The following is a 13,844-nucleotide window of genomic DNA, read 5'->3' on the forward strand; positions in this document are numbered from 1 at the left end:
AAATGTTTTCCCCTAAAGGTAATGTCTCTAAACCTCAAAGCGAACATAATAGCAGCTAGTTATAGGTCATGAGTAGGTTAATTAGCTTCATAAGGTTTCAACTAACACGACAACGAGTGCGGAAGTCAAACATTCTTTTAAACTCTTGAAAGCTACTTCACATTTCTCACTCCATTTGAATTTCGATTCCTTTTTCAACAAGTTGGTCACTGGTTTTTCTTTCTTCGAAAAGTCTTTCACAACCTCCTATAATAGTCATCTAGGCTTAGAAAATTTCAAATATCGGACACGTTCTTTGGAGTAGGTCACTCACTCACAGCTTGAATCTTAGCAGGATCTACAGAAACTCCTTCTGCTCAACTTTTCCTTTTTACCGAACCTCATTACGCCTTTAATAGATGTATAACTTTTGGCTTAACTCTTAGATCTTACACCAATTCATGTGTTTCCTCCCATCTTTTCAATACAACAATGATTTCTAACGATCCTGGACCACTGGAATCTTCTCTTAAATTTATTTCCTTACGTAACATAGTTCTCAATCAATTTAGTCCTTCACTTTTCCGTCGGTGTCACTTATACACATATGACTTCAAGATTTGTATACTTCATTTAATAAAACTAGATTCTTTCTAAGCGTCTCCAAGTAATTCTCAAGTGTTTGTCATGCTCTTTTTCATTCCTTGAACAAATTGGGATATCATCAATAACATAATAACGAACTTAATTCGGAATTCGTAGAAAATCTCATTCGTCAAATCCATAATTAATGCAGGTGCATTGGTTAACCCAAAAGACGTTACTCTAAACCCTTAATGACAATAACGAATCCTAATGAGGTCTTAAGTATATTCTTATCAGCTACTCTCAATCGGTGTTACTTTAAACCCAAATCAGTCTTCGAGAACACACTCGCCCAATTAAATTGGTCCAATATGTCATCTATTCTAGGCAAGGGATACTTGTTCTTGATGGTGTTTAGCTCCCTAAAATCGATGCATAATTCCATACTCTTATCTTTCTCCTTAACAAACAACACATGAGCTCCCCACGGTGATGTACTAGGCTCTAAAATAACCCTTATCGAACAACTCTTGCAATTGTGTCTTCAATTCGTTCGTTTCAGGAAGTGTCATTTTATATGGTGCTTTGGATATAGGTGTCGTTCCAAGATTTAACTCTATAATGAACTCAAGGGCTCTAGTAGGTGACATACTCGCAATTCCACTCGTAGACACATCCATGAATCCAATCACAATGGGAACATCCTCGATTTTCACTCCAACTTCTTTACTCACCTCTAACACACTACAGAAAAATAGTTCACACTCTCTATTCATCAATTTCCTCACTTGCATTACAGAAATCACTAAAGGTTCTTGGACTTCTAAAAACATCCACATGAGGTCAACCTTCCCATAGGGTTTCCTTAAACTTACTTTCAGAATTTCACAATCTACCTTAGCCTTGTAAAAAACTTGGCCAATCCATTTCCAGAATTGCATCTAGGTTTCCCATTAAACTCTATCAAGTCAGAAAGAAAACGCAATCTTTTATCTTCAAAGGAAAGTTCTTAAATAACTTGGTACACCTTAAGGTTACACCAGTAGGTATACTAACAGGTAAATCAATCACCTCAAAATCTACCAACTTCAGACTCTTAATACGAGATGACGAAACAAAAGAATAAGCTTTCCCCGAATCAAATAACTTTCTAACTAGCACGGAGTTAATAGAAAAGTAACAGAAACTAAGTCAGCAGGTCGTTGAGCTTCATTTCGACTTATCACATGCAGTTTACCGGGCCTTGTGATGGTTGTTATTGCACATGTTACAGTGATACACTCTCTCAGATTGGTTCCTATTGTTGTGGTTATTTCCCTGGTTGTTCCTTCCTTGAAAATTTCTATTTCTATTTCCATTCCCATTGATATTCTTATTCATATTCCTCTTGAAATTCCCTTGGTTTTCCCCAACATTAAACTCTTTTCTTTTCTCCCCATAAACATTTTTCTTGTCCCTTTTGGACTACAGGCCATAAATATGAGCAGCTCTCCCATACACAATATCTAAAGACATAGAGGTTTCCCCACCTAATCCTAAGGTGGTCATGCTATAAGTCTGCATAGTATTCAGCTATGGTCGTGCTCCCCATACTAAGGTTTATGAATTCTTAAACTTTTTGCTTTCTCATAAAAGGTAGGGTAAAACTTTCCCTTAAGGTAGTAATAATTGAATCCTAATTGAATCTCTCAGCAGCGCTAAGCCTAACTCTATTCTCTCTCCACCATAAATCGGCTTCATCTTTCAAATACATGACAACTTGACCCACTCTCATATTCTCAGGACAGTTCACAACCCCAAACGATTTCTCAAACTCTCCAACCCGGTTTTCTAAAAAGGTAGGGTCGGCTTTTCCGCCAAGAGGCGAATAACAGCAGCTAGGTCATTATTGTTGGTCATCCTAGAGCGCAACTTGGAAGTAATATGGAATTCTCAAAACGAAAAGAATACTTTAACTTTTATTACTAACTCTATAGAGGTTTAATACATCCTTGAAAAGAATAAAGAATAACTTAAACTCCTATTGCTTTAACTTTAAACTGTTGTAGCTTTGCTACTTATTCTCCAAAACATTTAAGAACAAACTAACTATCACAACTTCAAATGTTTAAGGCATCTTGTCTATCTGTTCTTTCCTTGGAAATTTGTGAAGTGAAATCTAGATCCTCAGTATTCGTCGATCTTCTCAAAGGATCTTATGTTGGTTTACTTGGAAAGAAGCGTTTTATTCATGAAACAAACAACTTAAGATCTTACTAACGATTTCCCAACCAAAGCATAATCAGAATTCAATAAAACAATAAGTTTGGTGGAATCAAACAATTTCTATGCACATTTACATGCAACAGTTAAACATTTAACACATGCACATAGCAAGTAATTCTTATGCTAGCAATTAACTACTAATGCACATATAATTCTATCCTATATGCCCTTTCCTATATTACCCATCTCTCATAATAAATCATAATAGGTCAAACATTGAAGAATTTAAAGAATAAAACAAGAACGATTAAAAAAAAAAAATTATTAAACGAATAAATAATAAACGAATATTTTTTTTATTTATTTTTTTAAACGAATAAATAATAAGAAATTTTTATTAAACGAATAAATATTTATTAAACGAATAAATATTAAACGAATAAATATATTTAAGGAATAAGATTTTTATTTTATTTTTTTTGAATATATTTAATTTAATTTCAAAAATAAAGAAAAACGTACTTAATTCACATAAACGAAAAGTTTCGAATAAATAAGTTAATTCCGAACTTAAATAAGAAATGTTAATATACTTTCGAACAAAATAAAATGAAGTTGGTCCCCAAAAAAAAAGTACGCATTTTTTTAATGATATAATAAGTAGAAGCTCAATTCTAGGAAATTCGTTTTAGGAAAAATAGCTAGTTTAGGCGCCTAAAAATTTAAAAAGTAAACACGAAAAATCAATAAAACCTATAGCTCTAAAATACCACTTTGTAACACCCCGACAATTCTCTCTTTTCTAAAATAACCTTTTAATATAAAACGTAGAGAATTATCAAGGCATTATCGCCCGTGTGAAAACGTAACGGCTTATTCAGAATTTTGCAGCGGAAAACATAAAACTAACTTTAGGTTTATAAATAATCGATTACAGGTTTAGTCCCAAAAATCAACCAACGAAAATAAGGAAATGTAAATAGTACGACAAGTTTAAAGTCCAATTAAACAAACCCAAGTCAACTTAGCAAATCAAAACTAAATACAAGCTCTCTATTCCCGATCCCAATGATGCAACATCTTCAAACCTGCAGATGGACAATGCTTATTGATCCTTAGAGACTGCTCACCAAAGATTGGGTCATCACAGGATCAATAAGGCATAGCCATGATCAACATGCACAAGCAAAAGCACGTAATCAGCAAAGCTGAGTACTACATACTAAATCAATAATAATCCTAACATGATTCTATTAAACGAACAACCCTAACATGATACTAATGAATACAAACAAAGGCAGACAAAACATGATAGTTTGACGACCATACTTGACAAGACTAGACTAGGCTAGACTTTTAGCAATAATATTATTTTAGTTGAAATAGACAATGGACCGAGTTGTCCGTCCAACAGTCTTCACTAAGGAAGACGAGGTACGGGCGCGACTCCGTAACCTCACTGACCTGCGATATCGAGGAACATTTGAATAAAAATAGGACACGGTGATCAATCCAGTCCCAGAAAAGGCCATGGGCTACCACCATGAACCCCAACTCCTGTTTGTCCGTCACTTTAGACGTGCACAGTCTAAAGCTATTGCTACCCAGTTTCACTTCACATGATTTACAAATTGAGACTCTGTTATGACTCAACAATCACATAAGGCATACAATCCACATTCGTTCACAACTGTTTTTATCTTAGAATTAAGTACGTGATCATAAAGGCATCAATCAAGACTCATTCCAATTTACCCAACCTTTCCTTTAACCATGATCAACCCTGTATATGGGTATAAAGTTTCAACTTACTAAACAAGGTCCTCGGCCCTCATAAAGTAGTGAAAAGCTAAAAAGGGAACAACAATCAACTGATCTGAATCAACATATACAAAGTAATCTAGTGTTCCCAATCAAACATGTTTGCATCAATCATCCATACTAACATGTTATAATTCTCTTAATGCAATATAGGTTCAATACGTCCATCCAACAGTATTAAACATGCAATTTCAACCTGACTAGGTTCGTCGATAATATCAACATCACCAAATTCAACAATAATATCAACATAGCCAAGTTCAACAACAAATTCAACATGGTTTCAACAATTAGCACACATTCCAAGCACACAGGTATGTACGTACCTTGCATAAACAACTAATAGGCCACTTTAACACTTTCAAAAGTCGCCTAAAGAGAATTCTCCGCCTAAAACAACCAACAAGGATTCCCAATCAATTTCTAATCATTCACAACTATAATAAAGCATTCTAAATACATCCTAAACATATTTAGAACCTTCCCCAATATCCAAACTTGAATATTTGATTTCCTAACATCATAATTATTAAATTACTGATTGAAATTCGTTGAAAACTCTTCGCAAACATCATACTTTAAATTTTAAGCAATATGAAATCGTTTAAAGCTTTCCGAAAACCAAATTATCATGCTTAGAACATAAAACTAATAACTTTAATAATTCAAACCATTCTATCATGATTTTAAAACTATTAAAACCTTAAAAATTCATGTTTTAATAATTAAAATCCTTATTTTAATTCAATTATATAATCTGAAATTAAAATTATTAATTGTGAAAAACATAAAATCTAAAATTCATCATTAACCCATAAAAACTATAACTTAATTCAAGGAAAACATGAATTATATTAATAAAACGTAATTAAAACATTAATTAGTTTAGGGTTTAAGAATTAACCAAATCAAGAGGGAGAGAGGAGGCTGGCCGGCGGAGCACAGGCGGCGCTGCACAAGGCGCTGGTCGCGGGGGACGGGCGACGCGGCTGGAGCCTGGTGGTGGTGATTACGGTGGTCGCACTCTATCGTGCTTGGCTGCCGTCGTGAGAATGAAGAGATAAGAAAGAGGATGATAGAAAACGTTGGTCGGCGAGCTGGGCGGTGCAACAGCAGTGCACGGTGGCAGTGATGGTGCGGTGGTGACTGCCCGGAGAAGAAAAGAAGAACCAGTAAGTTAGGAGAGGGAACACGAAAAAGAGAAAGAAGAACGGACGAGAGGAGAAGGAAGGAGTTACCGAGTGGAGGAGAGCGGCGGCGTGACAACGACGACGGCCAGGCGGTGCCTGGTGCGGCGGCTGACGAAGGAGGAGGCTCGAGAGTAATTTTTTTTTTTTTACAGGTTCACGTGAATGGCAAGAAGAAGGGTTTTGTGTATTTGGTTTTGAGTTTCACGTGAAGTTGGAAGGGAAGGGAGGAGAAATTTTGGGCTTACTTGTTTTGGGCTTTGTCAACTTGGGCTAGGAATAGAATTGAGTTTGTTTGAATCCAAAACGGTTAGGATGGCTTTCTAAATTCAATCGAACATGTTTCCGTAAAACAAATTCTTTTCATTGAAAAGTTCTAAAACTATTTTGATTTCATAAATCGTTAAAAATATTTAAAATGTAACCAACTAAAATAAACATACGTTAATTATATATTTATTATTAAAATTCGTAAATTCTATTAAAATATAAATAACTATACGTTAAAATATATTAATAAAATCTATAAATTTACGGGGAATTACAATCTACCCCTCTTAAAAGAAGTTTCGTCCCGAAACTTGACACGAAAATTCACCCATTTCTCAAAGGTTTTCAACTTATTCTTACTGGAGAAGTACTATGTGCCACTCTTGTGCACTCTTTTGCCAACTAAAAGTTACTTGTAATATTCAAGAACACATTTTCTTATGCGGAGAATCTATTTACTTGCATCAACATGTATAAGTTGCTAAAAATAAGCATAAAATTCATAAAAATACCATAAAAATAGGTAAAAAGCGCGAATTTCTATCGCATTCTACCCCCTTAAAGAAAACGAGTTACGCCCTCGTAACTCATCTCAGGGAATGACTTTTATTCAACGAATTCTGCCCTAATACTATATTTTCACTCAAATCATTCCAGCAAGTAGAACTTCTTCACTTCTTTCCCATACAATGTCTCAACATGTGACATCTTACTGCTCGCATGGTAACTATTGATGTGCGAAAATTCAATCAAATCTAGATGATCTCTCAATTTCTCTTTAAAGCCAATAGTACACTCTCGACATATCTCCCATGGTTTGGTTAGCGCTCTCAGGCTGACCATCGGTTGCAGGGTGGAAAGCAGTATCATTTTCAATGTTGTCCCAAGATCCAACTGGACCTTTTTCCCCAATTTCAGACTTTTATGGTCGGTAAGGATCTCAAATGTTTTCCCCTAAAGGTAATGTCTCTAAACCTCAAAGCGAACATAATAGCAGCTAGTTATAGGTCATGAGTAGGTTAATTAGCTTCATAAGGTTTCAACTAACACGACAACGAGTGCGGAAGTCAAACATTCTTTTAAACTCTTGAAAGCTACTTCACATTTCTCACTCCATTTGAATTTCGATTCCTTTTTCAACAAGTTGGTCAATGGTTTTGCTTTCTTCGAAAAGTCTTTCACAACCTCCTATAATAGTCATCTAGGCTTAGAAAACTTCAAATATCGGACACGTTCTTTGGAGTAGGTCACTCACTCACAGCTTGAATCTTAGCAGGATCTACAGAAACTCCTTCTGCTCAACTTTTCCTTTTTACCGAACCTCATTACGCCATTAATAGATGTATAACTTTTGGCTTAACTCTTAGATCTTACACCAATTCATGTGTTTCCTCCCATCTTTTCAATACAACAATGATATCTAACGATCCTGGACCACTGGAATCTTCTCTTAAATTTATTTCCTTACGTAACATAGTTCTCAATCAATTTAGTCCTTCACTTTTCCGTCGGTGTCACTTATACACATATGACTTCAAGATTTGTATACTTCATTTAATAAAACTAGATTCTTTCTAAGCGTCTCCAAGTAATTCTCAAGTGTTTGTCATGCTCTTTTTCATTCCTTGAACAAATCGGGATATCATCAATAACATAATAACGAACTTAATTCGGAATTCGTAGAAAATCTCATTCGTCAAATCCATAATTAATGCAGGTGCATTGGTTAACCCAAAAGACGTTACTCTAAACCCTTAATGACAATAACGAATCCTAATGAGGTCTTAAGTATATTCTTATCAGCTACTCTCAATCGGTGGTACTTTAAACCCAAATCAGTCTTCGAGAACACACTCGCCCAATTAAATTGGTCCAATATGTCATCTATTCTAGGCAAGGGATACTTGTTCTTGATGGTGTTTAGCTCCCTAAAATCGATGCATAATTCCATACTCTTATCTTTCTCCTTAACAAACAACACATGAGCTCCCCACGGTGATGTACTAGGCTCTAAAATAACCCTTATCGAACAACTCTTGCAATTGTGTCTTCAATTCGTTCGTTTCAGGAAGTGTCATTTTATATGGTGCTTTGGATATAGGTGTCGTTCCAAGATTTAACTCTATAATGAACTCAAGGGCTCTAGTAGGTGACATACTCGCAATTCCACTCGTAGACACATAGATGAATCCAATCACAATGGGAACATCCTCGATTTTCACTCCAACTTCTTTACTCACCTCTAACACACTACAGAAAAATAGTTCACACTCTCTATTAATCAATTTCCTCACTTGCATTACAGAAATCACTAAAGGTTCTTGGACTTCTAAAAACATCCACATGAGGTCAACCTTCCCATAGGGTTCCTTAAACTTACTTTCAGAATTTCACAATCTACCTTAGCCTTGTAAAAAACTTGGCCAATCCATTTCCTGAATTGCATCTAGGTTTCCCATTAAACTCTATCAAGTCAGAAAGAAAACGCAATCTTTTATCTTCAAAGGAAAGTTCTTAAATAACTTGGTACACCTTAAGGTTACACCAGTAGGTATACTAATAGGTAAATCAATCACCTCAAAATCTACCAACTTCAGACTCTTAATACGAGATGACGAAACAAAAGAATAAGCTTTCCCCGAATCAAATAACTTTCTAACTAGCACGGAGTTAATAGAAAAGTAACAGAAACTAAGTCAGCAGGTCGTTGAGCTTCATTTCGACTTATCACATGCAGTTTACCGGGCCTTGTGATGGTTGTTATTGCACATGTTACAGTGATACACTCTCTCAGATTGGTTCCTATTGTTGTGGTTATTTCCCTGGTTGTTCCTTCCTTGAAAATTTCTATTTCTATTTCCATTCCCATTGATATTCTTATTCATATTCCTCTTGAAATTCCCTTGGTTTTCCCCAACATTAAACTCTTTTCTTTTCTCCCCATAAACATTTTTCTTGTCCCTTTTGGACTACAGGCCATAAATATGAGCAGCTCTCCCATACACAATATCTAAAGACATAGAGGTTTCCCCACCTAATCCTAAGGTGGTCATGCTATAAGTCTGCATAGTATTCAGCTATGGTCGTGCTCCCCATACTAAGGTTTATGAATTCTTAAACTTTTTGCTTTCTCATAAAAGGTAGGGTAAAACTTTCCCTTAAGGTAGTAATAATTGAATCCTAATTGAATCTCTCAGTAGCGCTAAGCCTAACTCTATTCTCTCTCCACCATAAATCGGCTTCATCTTTCAAATACATGACAACTTGACCCACTCTCATATTCTCAGGACAGTTAACAACCCCAAAAGATTTCTCAAACTCTCCAACCCGGTTTTCTAAAAAGGTAGGGTCGTCTTTTCCGCCAAGAGGCGAATAACAGCAGCTAGGTCATTATTGTTGATCATCCTAGAGCGCAACTTGGAAGTAATATGGAATTCTCAAAACGAAAAGAATACTTTAACTTTTATTACTAACTCTATAGAGGTTTAATACATCCTTGAAAAGAATAAAGAATAACTTAAACTCCTATTGCTTTAACTTTAAACTGTTGTAGCTTTGCTACTTATTCTCCAAAACATTTAAGAACAAACTAACTATCACAACTTCAAATGTTTAAGGCATCTTGTCTATCTGTTCTTTCCTTGGAAATTTGTGAAGTGAAATCTAGATCCTCAGTATTCGTCGATCTTCTCAAAGGATCTTATGTTGGTTTACTTGGAAAGAAGCGTTTTATTCATGAAACAAACAACTTAAGATCTTACTAACGATTTCCCAACCAAAGCATAATCAGAATTCAATAAAACAATAAGTTTGGTGGAATCAAACAATTTCTATGCACATTTACATGCAACAGTTAAACATTTAACACATGCACATAGCAAGTAATTCTTATGCTAGCAATTAACTACTAATGCACATATAATTCTATCCTATATGCCCTTTCCTATATTACCCATCTCTCATAATAAATCATAATAGGTCAAACATTGAAGAATTTAAAGAATAAAACAAGAACGATTAAAAAAAATAAATTATTAAACGAATAAATAATAAACGAATATTTTTTTTATTTATTTTTTTAAACGAATAAATAATAAGAAATTTTTATTAAACGAATAAATATTTATTAAACGAATAAATATTAAACGAATAAATATATTTAAGGAATAAGATTTTTATTTTATTTTTTTTGAATATATTTAATTTAATTTCAAAAATAAAGAAAAACGTACTTAATTCACATAAACGAAAAGTTTCGAATAAATAAGTTAATTCCGAACTTAAATAAGAAATGTTAATATACTTTCGAACAAAATAAAATGAAGTTGGTCCCCAAAAAAAAAGCACGCATTTTTTTAATGATATAATAAGTAGAAGCTCAATTCTAGGAAATTCGTTTTAGGAAAAATAGCTAGTTTAGGCGCCTAAAAATTTAAAAAGTAAACACGAAAAATCAATAAAACCTATAGCTCTAAAATACCACTTTGTAACACCCCGACAATTCTCTCTTTTCTAAAATAACCTTTTAATATAAAACGTAGAGAATTATCAAGGCATTATCGCCCGTGTGAAAACGTAACGGCTTATTCAGAATTTTGCAGCGGAAAACATAAAACTAACTTTAGGTTTATAAATAATCGATTACAGGTTTAGTCCCAAAAATCAACCAACGAAAATAAGGAAATGTAAATAGTACGACAAGTTTAAAGTCCAATTAAACAAACCCAAGTCAACTTAGCAAATCAAAACTAAATACAAGCTCTCTATTCCCGATCCCAATGATGCAACATCTTCAAACCTGCAGATGGACAATGCTTATTGATCCTTAGAGACTGCTCACCAAAGATTGGGTCATCACAGGATCAATAAGGCATAGCCATGATCAACATGCACAAGCAAAAGCACGTAATCAGCAAAGCTGAGTACTACATACTAAATCAATAATAATCCTAACATGATTCTATTAAACGAACAACCCTAACATGATACTAATGAATACAAACAAAGGCAGACAAAACATGATAGTTTGACGACCATACTTGACCAGACTAGACTAGGCTAGACTTTTAGCAATAATATTATTTTAGTTGAAATAGACAATGGACCGAGTTGTCCGTCCAACAGTCTTCACTAAGGAAGACGAGGTACGGGCGCGACTCCGTAACCTCACTGACCTGCGATATCGAGGAACATTTGAATAAAAATAGGACACGGTGATCAATCCGGTCCCAGAAAAGGCCATGGGCTACCACCATGAACCCCAACTCCTGTTTGTCCGTCACTTTAGACGTGCACAGTCTAAAGCTATTGCTACCCAGTTTCACTTTACATGATTTACAAATTGAGACTCTGTTATGACTCAACAATCACATAAGGCATACAATCCACATTCGTTCACAACTGTTTTTATCTTAGAATTAAGTACGTGATCATAAAGGCATCAATCAAGACTCATTCCAATTTACCCAACCTTTCCTTTAACCATGATCAACCCTGTATATGGGTATAAAGTTTCAACTTACTAAACAAGGTCCTCGGCCCTCATAAAGTAGTGAAAAGCTAAAAAGGGAACAACAATCAACTGATCTGAATCAACATATACAAAGTAATCTAGTGTTCCCAATCAAACATGTTTGCATCAATCATCCATACTAACATGTTATAATTCTCTTAATGCAATATAGGTTCAATACGTCCATCCAACAGTATTAAACATGCAATTTCAACCTGACTAGGTTCGTCGATAATATCAACATCACCAAATTCAACAATAATATCAACATAGCCAAGTTCAACAACAAATTCAACATGGTTTCAACAATTAGCACACATTCCAAGCACACAGGTATGTACGTACCTTGCATAAACAACTAATAGGCCACTTTAACACTTTCAAAAGTCGCCTAAAGAGAATTCTCCGCCTAAAACAACCAACAAGGATTCCCAATCAATTTCTAATCATTCACAACTATAATAAAGCATTCTAAATACATCCTAAACATATTTAGAACCTTCCCCAATATCCAAACTTGAATATTTGATTTCCTAACATCATAATTATTAAATTACTGATTGAAATTCGTTGAAAACTCTTCGCAAACATCATACTTTAAATTTTAAGCAATATGAAATCGTTTAAAGCTTTCCGAAAACCAAATTATCATGCTTAGAACATAAACTAATAACTTTAATAATTCAAACCATTCTATCATGATTTTAAAACTATTAAAACCTTAAAAATTCATGTTTTAATAATTAAAATCCTTATTTTAATTCAATTATATAATCTGAAATTAAAATTATTAATTGTGAAAAACATAAAATATAAAATTCATCATTAACCCATAAAAACTATAACTTAATTCAAGGAAAACATGAATTATATTAATAAAACGTAATTAAAACATTAATTAGTTTAGGGTTTAAGAATTAACCAAATCAAGAGGGAGAGAGGAGGCTGGCCGGCGGAGCACAGGCGGCGCAGCACAAGGCGCTGGTCGCGGGGGACGGGCGACGCGGCTGGAGCCTGGTGGTGGTGATTACGGTGGTCGCACTCTATCGTGCTTGGCTGCCGTCGTGAGAATGAAGAGACAAGAAAGAGGATGATAGAAAACGTTGGTCGGCGAGCTGGGCGGTGCAACAACAGTGCACGGTGGCAGTGATGGTGCGGTGGTGACTGCCCGGAGAAGAAAAGAAGAACCAGTAAGTTAGGAGAGGGAACACGAAAAAGAGAAAGAAGAACGGACGAGAGGAGAAGGAAGGAGTTACCGAGTGGAGGAGAGCGGCGGCGTGACAACGACGACGGCCAGGCGGTGCCTGGTGCGGCGGCTGACGAAGGAGGAGGCTCGAGAGTAATTTTTTTTTTTTTTTTACAGGTTCACGTGAATGGCAAGAAGAAGGGTTTTGTGTATTTGGTTTTGAGTTTCACGTGAAGTTGGAAGGGAAGGGAGGAGAAATTTTGGGCTTACTTGTTTTGGGCTTTGTCAACTTGGGCTAGGAATAGAATTGAGTTTGTTTGAATCCAAAACGGTTAGGATTGCTTTCTAAATTCAATCGAACGTATTTCCGTAAAACGAATTCTTTTCATTGAAAAGTTCTAAAACTATTTTGATTTCATAAATCGGTAAAAATATTTAAAATGTAATCAACTAAAATAAACATACGTTAATTATATATTTATTATTAAAATTCGTAAATTCTATTAAAATATAAATAACTATACGTTAAAATATATTAATAAAATCTATAAATTTACGGGGGATTACAGAGTTAGGCTTAGCACTGCTGAGAGATTCAATTAGGATTCAATTGTTACTGCCTTAAGGGAAAGTTTTACCCTACCTTTTATGAGAAAGCAAAAAGTTTAGGAATTCATAAACCTTAGTATGGGGAGCATGACCATTGCCGATTACTATAGCAAATTTATAGCGTTGTCGAGGTTTGCACTTGAGGTTGTAGCTACAGAGGAGCTAAAGGCTCAAAGGTTTGAGCAAAGGTTGACTGATGAGATCCAATTAGGATTAGGTGGGGAAACCTTTACATCTTTGGATATTGTGTATGGGAAAGCTGCTCATATTTATGGTTTGCAGTCTAGAAGGGACAAGAAAAATATTGTTCTTGGGGAGAAAAAAAAAGAAGAGAGTTTAATGTTGGGGAAAACCAAGGGAATTTCAAGAGGAATGTGAATGAAAATGGGAATGGGAATGGATATGGAAACTTTCAAGGAAGGAACAAACAGGGGCACAACAATAGGAACCAAACTGAGAGAGTGTATCACTGTAAGATGTACAATAACAA

At 35.0% G+C, this 13,844-nt stretch overlaps 2 long non-coding RNA genes across 2 annotated transcripts; both read right to left on the reverse strand.

Moving 5' to 3' along the window:
- Window positions 1-3,669: 3,669 nt before the first annotated feature.
- Window positions 3,670-5,971, reverse strand: LOC130470753 (uncharacterized). The gene is made up of 4 exons (XR_008931476.1): window positions 5,829-5,971; window positions 5,495-5,736; window positions 4,917-4,980; window positions 3,670-3,891 (listed from the first exon to the last, which is right to left on the reverse strand). It is a non-coding gene; the product is annotated as an uncharacterized lncRNA (long non-coding RNA).
- A 4,686-nt stretch (window positions 5,972-10,657) lies between these two features.
- LOC110788803 (uncharacterized) lies at window positions 10,658-13,113 on the reverse strand. The gene is made up of 4 exons (XR_008931477.1): window positions 12,816-13,113; window positions 12,482-12,723; window positions 11,905-11,968; window positions 10,658-10,879 (listed from the first exon to the last, which is right to left on the reverse strand). It is a non-coding gene; the product is annotated as an uncharacterized lncRNA (long non-coding RNA).
- Window positions 13,114-13,844: the final 731 nt, after the last annotated feature.

Source organism: Spinacia oleracea, chromosome 3 (assembly GCF_020520425.1).
Source record: "Spinacia oleracea cultivar Varoflay chromosome 3, BTI_SOV_V1, whole genome shotgun sequence".
In the NCBI taxonomy this organism is placed as follows: Eukaryota; Viridiplantae; Streptophyta; class Magnoliopsida; order Caryophyllales; family Amaranthaceae; genus Spinacia; species Spinacia oleracea.